At 37.4% G+C, this 13,241-nt stretch overlaps 1 pseudogene across 1 annotated transcript; it reads left to right on the forward strand.

The window, feature by feature from the left end:
* Positions 1-5,594: 5,594 nt before the first annotated feature.
* On the forward strand, positions 5,595-8,026 carry LOC147857154 (pentatricopeptide repeat-containing protein At3g09040, mitochondrial-like; annotated as a pseudogene). The gene is made up of 2 exons (XR_015530582.1): positions 5,595-5,838; positions 5,954-8,026. The product of XR_015530582.1 is annotated as a pentatricopeptide repeat-containing protein At3g09040, mitochondrial-like (transcript).
* The last annotated feature ends 5,215 nt before the right edge of the window (positions 8,027-13,241 follow it).

Raw genomic sequence — 13,241 nt, forward strand, 5'->3', positions numbered from 1 at the left:
CTATGCTAGAGATCTTTCGAAGACAAAAGCTACAATATATCTAACTTGAGAATCTCACATGTGCTAAAAATCAGATTCCCTCATCTCTTTTTATCTTATTTACTTTTCTATATACTGAGGAATACTTATTTTATTTTGATTTGTTGTTCTCAAATACGAGACAACACTTAAGATGTAATCTCTTGTTTGGTCTTATAAGCCATTTTGGCCTCTTAAAATACCTTAACCTCTCTCTCTCTCTCTCTCTAAAGTGTTGTCATTGAGAATGAAAGTCTTAAACAAGTGGTTGCAAAACTTCAAGAAGAGATTCAAGAATGTAAAAGAGCTTCTTTCGAAACAAATGAACACCTTAACAAGATTGAGTTAAAGGAAGCATTAAAAGAAGAAAAATTGGACACGATGAGGCGAGATGTAAGTGAGATGAAAAATGTATGTACAACAAAATCATGGTCCGATGTATGCGGTGGGGATGTGTTATCAAACTCACCTAATATGCATGTGATGCATCAAGAGAAGAATATAGAAAGCATACATGTCCGAGAATTGAAAGAATGTGAACGACGATCAAAGAACATTGTCGTCAGTGGGATTAAAGAAGAGAGTGTGGAAACACCCACATCCCTTGGAAAGGCCATTGGTGAATTTTTTAGCATGCATTATGGGATTTCAGATGTGAATGTATATGGGGCACACCAAGTTGGGAAACATCGTGTTACTCGCTCCGGAGAAAGGCCTATTGTATGCACAATGACAGATGATACAAAGCGGCAGATCATACTTGAAAATAATTGGGTATACCTCAAAGGTACGCAATGCTTTGTGAGTGAAGATCGTACTATCTCACAACAAAATGCTCGCCGTACAGCATATGAAGAAAGATTGAAAAATAAGGTTAAGGATGTGCCTAAAGATGGAAATGTAGGCAAATAGGGACACGTGATCTATGAGACTAACCCACGCCTTTTACGACTATGCTTTTGGAATTGCAATGGATACCCATGGAATACAGGATTTGGCATAGAGGAGTTCACCGATGACTCATATATCACACTTCTTGTTGAAACATGGGAGCATGATACTTAAGGATTCAAGGTTTAGGAAACTATAATGTACACTCTTTGATATGGAAGAAAAATCCAAGACAAAGAAGAGGACAAGGAGGGGTGGCATGTTTGATTAAGAAGGAAATAGAGAAATATGTTTCAATCATAAAAAATGATGAACATAAATGCTACACATGGCTCAAAATAGAAACACCTAATGATTTGCCCACTTTTGTAGCTGGATGTTACATTCCTCATCAAGATTCTAACTTTTATGCTTGTTTGGATAAAGATCAACCTTTTGCCAATCTAGAAGATGATATTGTTTATTTTAAATCCAAAGGGGAAGTTATTGTCTTTGGTGACATGAATGCTCATACAAGAAGTTTCCAACTTGATTCACAAGAATCTTTCATGCCACATATTTCAAGGATGCAAGAGGATATGCAAATGTATAGCCGCTCTTCTAGCGATGAAAAAGATCCTGACCAATTTGGGAAGTTACTTATTGCAAATGGTATTTCCTTATGGCCCAACACTAATGGTTTTACATGTAGAAAACACAACATAAATAGTGTGATTGACTATGTGCTACTTTCTGAAGGTATTTTGGATCGTATACATAAATTCTCACTTAATGAATGGACATCGGAATCTGATCATAGGCCTTTATGTATTGATCTCAAATATATGCATAGGTTTGATTGTGAGAAGGCTATTGAAGATAATAAACAACCCCACTTGAGCATGAACCTTAAGCGAGCACCCATGTATTCCAAGATGGTTGAGGATATGTTACAAATGACAAAGCTACATCATGGTCCACACTAGAATGCAAATGGGAAGCTTTCAAGAAAGTCATTCTCTCTTGTACAAACAAATGTTTTTTGACCAACCGCACATCTTGGAAATGCACCATTGATCACCTTATCACCCTTCGAGTATTAATGGAGGAAAGTCGCCTTAGAGGTAAAGGTTTATATCGTTTCTTTGTAGACTTCTAGAAAGCTTTTGATATGGTACCTCGTGAGCATCTTTGGAGGCGAATGGAAGAACTTGAGGTGCCAAGTGAATATATGCTTGCAATTTCCCGAATTTATGAGAAGGTTATATGTTGTGTGCACATGAGAGATAAACTTTTAGATTTTTTCAAAAGCACTATTGGTGTTAAGCAAGGAGGCCCACTCTCACCAACACTATTTGGTCTATGCATTGATGAATTGGAAGAAATGGTTACCAAGTTTGCAAAGGAAGAATGTGTTGAAGAAGTTGCCATTGGGAATGTTGTGATTATGCTTTTGTTATATGTAGATGATATAGTGTTTTTAGCAAATACTTTAGGAGATGCACAAAAGCTTATGAAGGCATTGGAAAAATTTTGCATGCATACTAAATTAAGTGTCAATAACTCTAAAACAAAGATTATGCTTGTGAAGAGCCAAAAAAGAGATAAACCATGCATTATGTACAACAATGAGCCACTTGAATGTGTGGAAAGCTTCAAATATCTTGGCCTTGAAGTTCCTTCAAATCATAGATGGAATAAATGTGCTACACGCCGCTTAGAGGCGGGTAAGCGAGCATACTATGCATTTGAGAACACATGCAACCTTGGAGATATTAAGTGTTGGGTCCTCAAGAAATATCTTTTCGACACTTTGGTGACACCGGTTCTTCTCTATGGGGTGGAAGTATGGGGTGGTAGCGTCCCTAAATCTATGTGGAAAGAGTTTGAAAATGTCCAAAAACATTTTCTTACAAAGTTTCTACAAATTAAGAAACAAACGCCCTACACCCTCCTCCTTGAGATAGGATCACTTCCCATTGAGATCATGGCCATGGAAAGGGTTGTTGAATATATGCTTAAGGTTCAAAAATGTCCCCCACATCAACTTCCTAGAATTGCATGGGAAGCAAGCAAAAAGATCCAAAAGACGTAATAAAAGCAAATTTTTGTGTTCCGATTAGATGTAAGATATAGAAAAATGGTTTGGTAGATGGGATGCAAGACACTTGCTTCATGATGCATCACTAGATTCCTCAATAAATGAAGCCTTTTTGCAACGGTAATGTATCATGACATGGGACAAATGTGGAGGTTCACGCTTCACACATAATACACATGTTGTACCTAACTACAAAACTATATTCTTTATGGAATGGGGAAACCATACAGATCGATACATGTTAGAGCCCATCCCGTTATCTGCCATTGCTTCCATGCAACTTAGCTGACGTGCATTGCAATGTGAGATGAGGCGTTGGGGCACAAGTGATTAGAGTGGTCAGTTATGCACACTTTGCCCTAAACAAGTTCGAGAGTCTGAGTATCACACTTTGATCATATTCAACCATGCTTTCCACATCTCTTCGACCGAGCCCAATCCTTGCATGAATTCCTCTCACAACCACAATGTGCACTCTCGATTGCAACATTCATTGGTAAAGTTCTTGAACATCGAGAGTCACTACTCACTTTCACATGTATCACGTGAAATGTAATATTTTTGGTCTCATAGGTCCTATTTGACCTCCGAAGACGATAATATAAGCTCTCTCTCTCTCTCTCTCTCTCTCTCTCTCTCTCTCTTTTCGTAAATAATGGCTTTCACTATGAAACAAAAAACACCACCATGACTAACTTACTACAAAGTATAGAACCCTTCTATCTAGGGATCTAAAGAATATTATGACACCAAACTCAATGCTACCCTACACACCAATTTAAATGGCAAGTATGATGATATGTGACCTTGTAGAGTTCTCTTTCTTCCTGGTTGCGATTTCGTGACTTCTCAAGCACTGTTAATTGTCACAAAAGAAGTCTTTTTAACTTTAGAACATATTTTCTCACCCCAACTTGCAAATAAAAAATGAAGGCATTCCGCCCCCAATACCTCAAGAACTCAAAAATAATTTGAAAATGAGGCATCAGTTCATTGTTCTCCATATGTGCAAAAACCCAACTGAAGGAAGATAGACTTACTCATGTTAGAGACATCCACACTAAATTGATACACCTCCAAACCATCCTTGCCATCAGGCATGAAATAAATTGATGCCTACTATGTTCCAATTCCACCGAACAAAAGAAACACAATCCTTTAGTAATGTTTCTTTTTTTTAATGCATCCCCTAATGGTAAAGCTCCAACCATAACTCTCCAAATAAATACCTTGGCTCGTAGCATCAATCGAGAACACCAACCTGCCTTGATCACATGAAACCACCAAGTAATGGGCTTATGAAAACCCCATATCTTTATAACCATTTCTTCCAAACACTTATGTTTGTCAATCAACTTGTGATAAGCAACATTCATTGACATCATAGTCAATCTCTTATTTCCAACAAACCTCCAATCAAGCTCTTGAGATCGCCCATTTAAATCAGGAATTGGCTCATGCAAAGATAGTATTTGTTGCAACTTATCCCAAATAAAGTTATAACCTTTTGGAATGCGAAATGTTGATCTTATTGGTCGAAAAGCCATTAATCTTCTTTGTGAAACCAACATAGCATCCTTAACTGCTACCAAACCCAATCTCGCCAATCTCTCTCTCTCTCTCTCTCTCTCTCTCTCTCTCTCTCTCTCTCTCTCTCTCTCTCTAATGCATGGCTAACAAACTCCCACCAGATATTGCTTTGTATACAGAAGAGACCCACCAATACATGGCTAGCAAACTCCCCAATATACAAGGATATAGACGGGAGTCAATACTCCGATACTAGGGGTTCAGGAGGAGTGGTTGTGTTATATAAAAAGGAGCTCCATGATAGAGTGCATGTTGTGCATAAGGACATAGATGCACATTACATGTGGATACGAATCAAAAGAGGGGATCTTAGGGAGCTATATATTGCAATTTTCTACTTTCCACCTACCTACTCAAGGTTTGCACCTCTCAGTGAATCATCATATATACCATTATATGATGATAGCATAAGATTTGCTACTATGGGGGACATAATACTATTAAGAGACTTCAATGCATGAACCACTAAGGATGAACAACTTTGTTTGAAACTAGTGAGGCTATTTATGGAGAAGTTATGGCTGAAGAGGTTAGTCTAAAGCAACAAGCTCAAGATATGAGGATTATAAAAAAATATGGCAAACGCTTTGTAGCCTTAGGAAGTGTGCATAGACTTGTGATTTATAATGGATTGTCATAATGGCTTGGATCTGATTTATAATGGATTGTCATAATGGCTTGGATCTGATGCTTTAACATGTTGGAACCCAAAAGGAGGTGCACGCACAGTCGATTACCTAATAGGATCTCCATCTCTTATACTTGAAATAAGAGAGTTCACTATATCGGGTAGACCTATTGGCTTGGCAACAGATCATTGATATCTACGCTTTGAAGAAAAGAATGGATGCACAAGGGATGTAATTCTAAGGAGGGTGGGTTGGCTAAGAATCAATTTACTTGCAAGACAATTGGTGTTTATAGTTGTGGAGTATCCAATGGCATGCTAGATTTAGATCCTTTCGCAACCCTTGATGAAGTTACTCAAGGATTAGGAATCGGCAATGGTTCGGTTTTGGCTGAGCCGGTTTGGCCTAGTCCAAACCAAACTGGTTAAGCCTTAAACAGCTTGGGAGTTGCGGGATGCAGACCCATGAAACGAGCATGACAGTAAATTAACAGACAGGTCCATGAGAGAATCTCTATGCGTTAGATCAGAGAAGCTGCGGGAATACAGGAAATCCTGTGAGAGAATGGACCTCTTATGGAAAGACTTCTTCATGGACCCATATCTATGGTACGACAATCGTAGCAGTAAGGTTAATTCTTAGAGACAGTGTCAGTTCTTCTGAATTCTTTTTCTTTGAGAGTGGGTTGCAGATCATTTGATATGTTCTTTTTTAAGTTTTTGCTGCTTTTGTTGATTGGATACAGTTTACTTCCCGATCCCCAGATTTTAGACATAGAGTTACAAACACGTCTTTGTGGGTTGATGGATGGGACACTCCCTTCTGGGTCCCAACAGAACTCACTTGGAGACAGGATATTGGAAACATCAGGATTGAGAATGATTTTGCGTTTGTCGAGTTACTTAAGTCTTGTGCCAAGAAGAAAGACCTTCATGCAGGCACTAAGCTTCATTGGGATATCCTTAAGAGTGATTTACTTGAGAAGAACCCTTACATTGCGAACACTTTAATCACTATGTATGTTAAGTGTGGCGTTCCTGAGAAGGCTCAGCAAGTGCTTCAACAGCTTATGATTCAGAATGTAGTATCATGGAATGCTTTGATTTCAGGGTATGTTCATAAAGGCCAAGGCCATGAAGCAATAGAATGTTTTGAGAATATGCAAAAGAATGGCATTTATCCGAATGGGCTCACCTTCACTTGCATCCTCAAGGCATGTGGTAGTGTTGGAGCCATAGACAAGGGCAAACAAATTCATGAGGAGATTGTCAGTAGAGGCTTGCTGGAGAGAAATGTTATGCTTGGGAATGCTTTGGTGGACATGTATGTCAAATGTGGTTCGTTTGCAAAAGCGCAGCAAATGTTTGAAGAGCTTCCTGTCCGAAATGTGGTCTCTTGGAACACTCTCATTTCAGGATATGTGCAACATGAACAAGGTCATGAAGCCCTCCATTGTTTTGCATGTATGCAAAAAGAAGGTTTCGTCCCGGATGAAGTCACTTTCACTTGTATCCTAAAGGCTTGTGGCAGCATTGGAGCCATTGATAAAGGCACAAAGATTCATGATGAAATTGTTAGTAATGGCTTGGTGATGGAGAATGTCATGTTGGGAAATACTCTGGTAGGTATGTATGCCAAATTTGGTCTACTTGTAAAAGCAAGAGAAGTTCTTGAACAGCTTCCGGTCCGTGACATAGTCTCATGGAATGCATTAATTGTGGGATATGTTCAAGAAGGACAACTGAATGAAGCACTGAACTGTTTTGCAAGTATACGGAGGGAAGGACTCTGTCCAAATGAGTTCACTTTTACTTGCATCCTATTGACAAAGGAAAACAAGTTCATGATGAAATTTTCTATGGGGGCTTCTTAGATGAAAATATCGTGCTTGGCAATGCTTTGATTGATATGTACGCCAAATGTGGCAAAATCTCAATGGCATTCCAAGTGCTTGAAGAGCTTCCTGTTCGAAATGTGGTATCATGGAATACATTAATTTCAGTATATTCCCAACATAATCGGGGGCATGAAGCATTCAATTGTTTCATACAGATGCAAGGAGAAGGTCTTTCAGCTAATGAGGTTACCTTTGCTAGCCTTCTACATGCTTGTGGAACTATTGGCGCTATCGAGAAAGGAAGACAAATTCATGATGAAATTGTCAGTGGAGACTTGCTAAAGAAAAATATTGTGCTTGGGACTGCATTGGTGGATATGTATGCCAAATGCGGTATGGTTGAAAAAGCACATGAAATGCTGGAAGAGCTTTCCTTTCGAGATATCGTCTGTTGGTCTGCACTGATTGCAGGACATGCTCAAGAGGGTCAAGGCCATTCGGCACTAATGTGTTTCACACAGATGCAAAATGAGGGGATTATCCCCGATGAGGTAACTTTCTTATGTGTACTGAATGCGTGTAGTCACTCAGGGCACTTGAATGAAGCCGAAACATACTATGAAAATATGAGCAAAAAGTATGGGATCATTCCAAAGATAGAACACCATACTTGTATGGTAATCATTTTTGGATGTGCAGGCTGCTTTGACAAGGCATTATCAATTATGAAGACAATAACATGTTTTAATGATCCTTCTGTTTGGCTTGCACTATTGGGTGCCTGTAGAAAATGGAAGAATGTAGAGCTTGGGAGGTTTGCTTTCGATCATACCATATGGCTGGATGAAAATATTACTGCAGCCTATACCCTTATGGCTGCCATTTATGCAGATGTTGGCATGCACAAGGAAGCAAAAATGCTCGAAGCTATTGAGAGTAAATAATAATACTGCGCTTAGCAAGAGGTGAATCTCCATTTTTTACATATTTACACTATTTTTAAAGAAAAAATATGTATTCATGTTATGTTATCAATAACTGTGGTTGTGACAGATGATTTTTCTTCTGGTTGGGATAACAAGTTGTAATTCAACAAAAAGCCACTTGGCGGATGTAAATATTTATTAAGGATGCATATAAAGGGAGTTCGACTCATTGTTACTGAAAAGGTTTGTGATCACCAGGAGTCGCAACAACAAACTTGTTTGATTGTGAAAATGACATCGATATTGAATATGTACATATTATGAAGGCTATTTATACAAAATGGCCATTGCATAAGATGCAAATACATTAACTTGAGCATATGTGTGAAAGATAAGGGCTTTAGTTTTTCCTAGATTCACTACCAATCCTTGTTGTGTGCAAAAGTCATGTAAAGCATTAAGGTGCCTTTGTGGGTCGTGTTCTGACTTCGAGAGCAAAACTATGTCATCCACATATAGCAAGAGACTAACTTGTGTACCCCCAAGTCTACTCAGTGATCTCATCTATGTAGATCTCAAAAAGCATCGATGATAGAGGGAAACCTTGTTTTACACCAATGGTGCTAGTGAAACAATTGGATAGGCCACCTAGGCATCGTACACACCTAGAGGCATACTCATATAAAGCATAGATAACCCAAATCATGTCATCTGGTATCGCCGGGCTTTTATATCCAAGTACAGGAAACAAGATCTCTCATATCCAAGTCCTCATAACCCACTAGAAAAACCTTCTTCTCTCATGGAGAGCCAATAGATGTGAATTTATTGATCTCTCATTAAAAGCCAATGCAAGAGAACTCTAAAGTTTTTTTATGGTTGTTGGCTCATCAATAAAGAACTCAACAAGTTCTCTCATGGTTGGCACAACTCAAAAACTCAACTAAGTTCTCTTATTTTCTTTCCAATAAAAGAGAATTGAACAAATTCTCTCTTGGACAACCAACACAAGAACTATTTCTCTCTTGGACAACCAACACAAGAGATCTGAATGAGTTGTCTAAAGCAAACGACTACAAAAGAGCCCAATGAGTTCTTTGTGGTAGATTTGTGTCACAACATGAGCACAAACAAGTCACCTACTTCTCATAGTAGTGCCAACTCATAAAATAGTGTTGATCATTAGTCTCTTCACTTCAAGTTGACCTGTTACTCTACTATTTGACTCACAAAATAGAGTTTGCACTTATTTTCCATCCTCCCATTTATTTAGGTCACTTCTTGCCTTTTCCCTTTTTCCATGTATACCCCTTAGGAAAATATTAGCAAACATAGTTTAATACAAAAGCACAAGTCCTTTTTCACATATGCACACATTAATGCACATGTGGATAGACACAACATGATTAGATTCTCTTCCAGTGCACACACATAAATATTTTGAGTGCATAGTTTTATACACACTCATGCATAAACATTGAGTATTGCATAACCATGTACACATAAGTTGACACACATTTATAAGTAAATATAAACCAAAACACCTAGATTCATGACATCAACATCCATTGTACACAACAAGAGGAAAATTTGATAAATAACATGTTCAAGTGCCAACTTGCAACTCTAAACTCTCACGACAAAAACTAAGTTTAGGATCCCAATTTTACCACTTTCAAACCCTTAATGTGGATTCTCACAATGATGGGATGTAGAGGCTAGATACATATGGATTTCTCTCGAGCTCTTAGAGGCATGAGTCTTATTCATTGCATAATATAATGTAAAGCAAAATAGAGGATATCCCCCCATTTCTTTCTTACCTCACTTTTTCTCCTTATATATACAAGCTAATTAACTATGTAATTTCTCTTGAATTGATCCATCTTTGTCAACATATCCATTGGATTGCTTCCTTGGATTTTCTCTAGTATTGACATCTCCTCTTCCAATAAAGATATGATGAAGTGATAATGATGGCCAATATTCTTGGTTCTAGGATGAAATGTTATATTGCACTCTTACTACGACTACGCAAAACATTCTTCTCTTGTTTGAATCCCCACTTAGTTAACAAACCTTGATGACATAACATCTCTTTACTAGTGTCAGTCATTGCTACATACTCAACATTCTTCTCTTGTTTGAATCCCCACTTAGTTAACAAACCTTGATGCCATAACATCTCTTTACTAGTGTCAGTCATTGCTACATACTCAACTTCTATAATGGCATGCATTCCAAGAATCTTCTTTGTTGGTTCCAAGTCCTCCATGTCAAACTCTTTTGACAATTATTGCTTCAACTTTCTACTGTCATGCATATCTAAAATGATACGGTTGGACTTACATTTTTTGAAGTAGCCGATGAAGGTGCATATCTAAACTGACACTAGCATATCATCAACATAATTTAGTAAAATGATACAGTTGGACTTACATTTTTTGAAGTAGCCAATGAAGGTGCATTTCTTAGATTTGGAATCAATCTTATTGCTACTTTGATCACTGGTATGAACATGTGCTACACAACCAAAAACTTTTCGATGTGATAGTATTATCTCTTACCACTCCATACCTCCTTCTGGTATTCTGTGTTCTTGGGTCTCAATTGACGTAAGTAAGCTGATATATTAGCTACTTCTGCCCAAATTTGCGTTGGTAGACCTTATTGTATCCAAATTCTTCTGGCTCTTTATGTCAAGCTTAGATTCATTCGCTCAGGTACACCATTGATTGTGTTGAGGTGTATCCACCACGATTCATAGCAAAACTTATTGAATCTAGTGTCTTCATATTCTAGCCTAATAATCTTCAGACTTGTCTCATTTTCAAGTATAATTAATTTCCATCCCCGAAAAATACTCAAAAACACTTTAGACTTATGCTTTATAAAGTAAACCCATGAAAGTCATGAAGTAGTCTTCTATACCAATTGATGGAATAGTCATTGACCCCTAAATATCAGAGTGAAAGAAGTTTTCTTTCTTTGAAGTTCTACTATATGTCAAAAAGCAGCTGATCCCCTTCTGCTTTCCAAGTATTCAATCTTTGCACATGTCTATCTCAATTGATTTTAGACCTTGAACTTTCCCCTTTTAGTGCATAATTTTCATTGCGTCACTCATATTGGGATTTTCATTTCTGACCACAACTAAATTTGATTTAGCATGCCTTTGTTGTAATGTAAATAGTATCACTCTTTTTTCTGCGAGAAACCATCATTTCACCCTTTGAAAGCTTCCAATTATAACCACAGATGATCATGGTGTAGCCTTTGCGAGCTAATTCTCCTGTAACTGAGATTAAGTTCTTTCTTAGTTCAGGAATATATGCCTTTCATCCTTTAGCATTGATATGCATCCATTCAATTTAATCTTAACTCCACCTTTACCAAAATTAAAGCAAGAAATTAGGGAATAATTGTGCTCCTCCATTCAAAATTGCCCAAGTTAGGCAATCACTTTTAACCAAAAATGGTTGGGCCTCATTTCCTTGGACATTAAATTCATGTGATTTTGTATGTTTTCCTCCCCGATTCTATTGTGAAATGCACATAAAAACACATGCACACCACCCTATCATATTGTAAACATGAGAAACCATAAATTTAGCTTTCTTTTGCCTTTCACTTGGTTCTTGTAACTAAACCTAAAATATTTCCTAAGGAACATTCATTACTTTCAAATGTAGAGTGGAGATGGGGTAACGATTTGGTTGTCGTAAGTAAGAGGTGAAAAACTTACCTTGCAAAATTCATTATTGCCACTTGCCCATCCCATTGTGGGAAAATGACAAATCTATGAGAATCGACAAACAAGAATTAGATCTAGCATTGGGGGAAAGAAAGAAGGAAATGTCATTGTACCATATTGAGTTACCATTGTAAATGATGAATAGTCATGATGAAACGAGAAATCTTGGTTTGCTATGAAGTAGGTGTATAAGACTGAAAGCCAAGTAGTTTCTAAGATTGTTACCCCTCTTTGGTGAGATTGATATGAAACAATCACAATGGTAGGTGGGAAGACAATAAGTCAAATGAACACTTCCAAAAATGATAAGTAAGATGATGGAATAAATGTTTTGAGGTTGAGACAATCTATTGGCCATGAAATGTGAGGTAGAAAAGGTGTTAAGAGACCTCCTGGGTGATCCCAAAGAGAAAACTTCTTCAATTTCTTGAAATCATGAAACCACGAGATGCATAAAAGAATGAAAGGAAAACATGAAAATTAAATTATTTGATTAGGTGGTCTTGTTCACACCACATACAAAAATAATGAAGCTACAACAAGTCGGCAATTCCTGTGGTTCCTTTAGGAAGTGAATTACTTGAACAATTCAAGGTTGAGAAGACCGTTAAGGTCAATTACAATGAGTTTGACCAATGAATGGGATCCAAGACAAGAGGCATTGACAAGACAAAGGTATTTGATAAGCCTTGGCAAGACATGCATCCATCTAGGCTTAACCAATGGAGGGAGCAAAAAAGGAGATGAATACAGACCTAGAAATGCACAAAAGATATTGATACATGTGAAAGGGGTTACAATTGGGATTTAGGAGGGTATATCATAAATGAGATATAATTTAAGGAAAATCTACAAGCTTTTTACTTTCTTTTGCGTTATTTTAACCATTCACGATAAGCCCAAGTACTCTCATATCCATCTTATCATTTTGAACCTTGCTTCATCAAGGAATAAAGCATTGTGATACTAATAGTTGTTTATTCAATTAAATGAAGAAGTATTTCTTTAAAAGCCTAAAAGAGTTTATTAACACTTTAGATCCTTTCTTAAGATTACACATTTGTGAGATCAAGAGAGTGAGTTTGTTAATAAATAAAACCAAAGTAACATAATCTTGCTTCATGGATATCTAATCTCAAAACCCTTGCCTTTTTTGTATTTTGTTGAACTCCCCTAAATTCTCATTATTTCCATACATTTAAATGCCCTGCTCAAGCCCGTCTTGAGCACTCTATAAATGAAAATCATATACAGTGTGGTCTACACTAATTTCAAGATATGCCCAAGAGGGGAAGTGTCAAGAGGTGCTCAATTGTTTTGAAAAGATGCAATGGGACAATTTGATCTTCTCTCCCATTGAGATCACCTTCATTTGCAATTTGGAAGGATGTGGTTGTGTAGGAGCTATTGATTAATATTGTGTATTGTGTATCTTGTTATTGCAAGAGAATTTAGATACGATCTTCTCTCTAGTAGTAGTATCTACATCCAAGTCACTATGAACCTCTGTAAACAT

The sequence above is a fragment of the Azolla caroliniana genome, unplaced genomic scaffold (assembly GCF_043228905.1).
Source record: "Azolla caroliniana isolate FFs.n. ecotype wild unplaced genomic scaffold, voAzoCaro1.0.p SCAF_12, whole genome shotgun sequence".
NCBI lineage: Eukaryota > Viridiplantae > Streptophyta > Polypodiopsida > Salviniales > Salviniaceae > Azolla > Azolla caroliniana.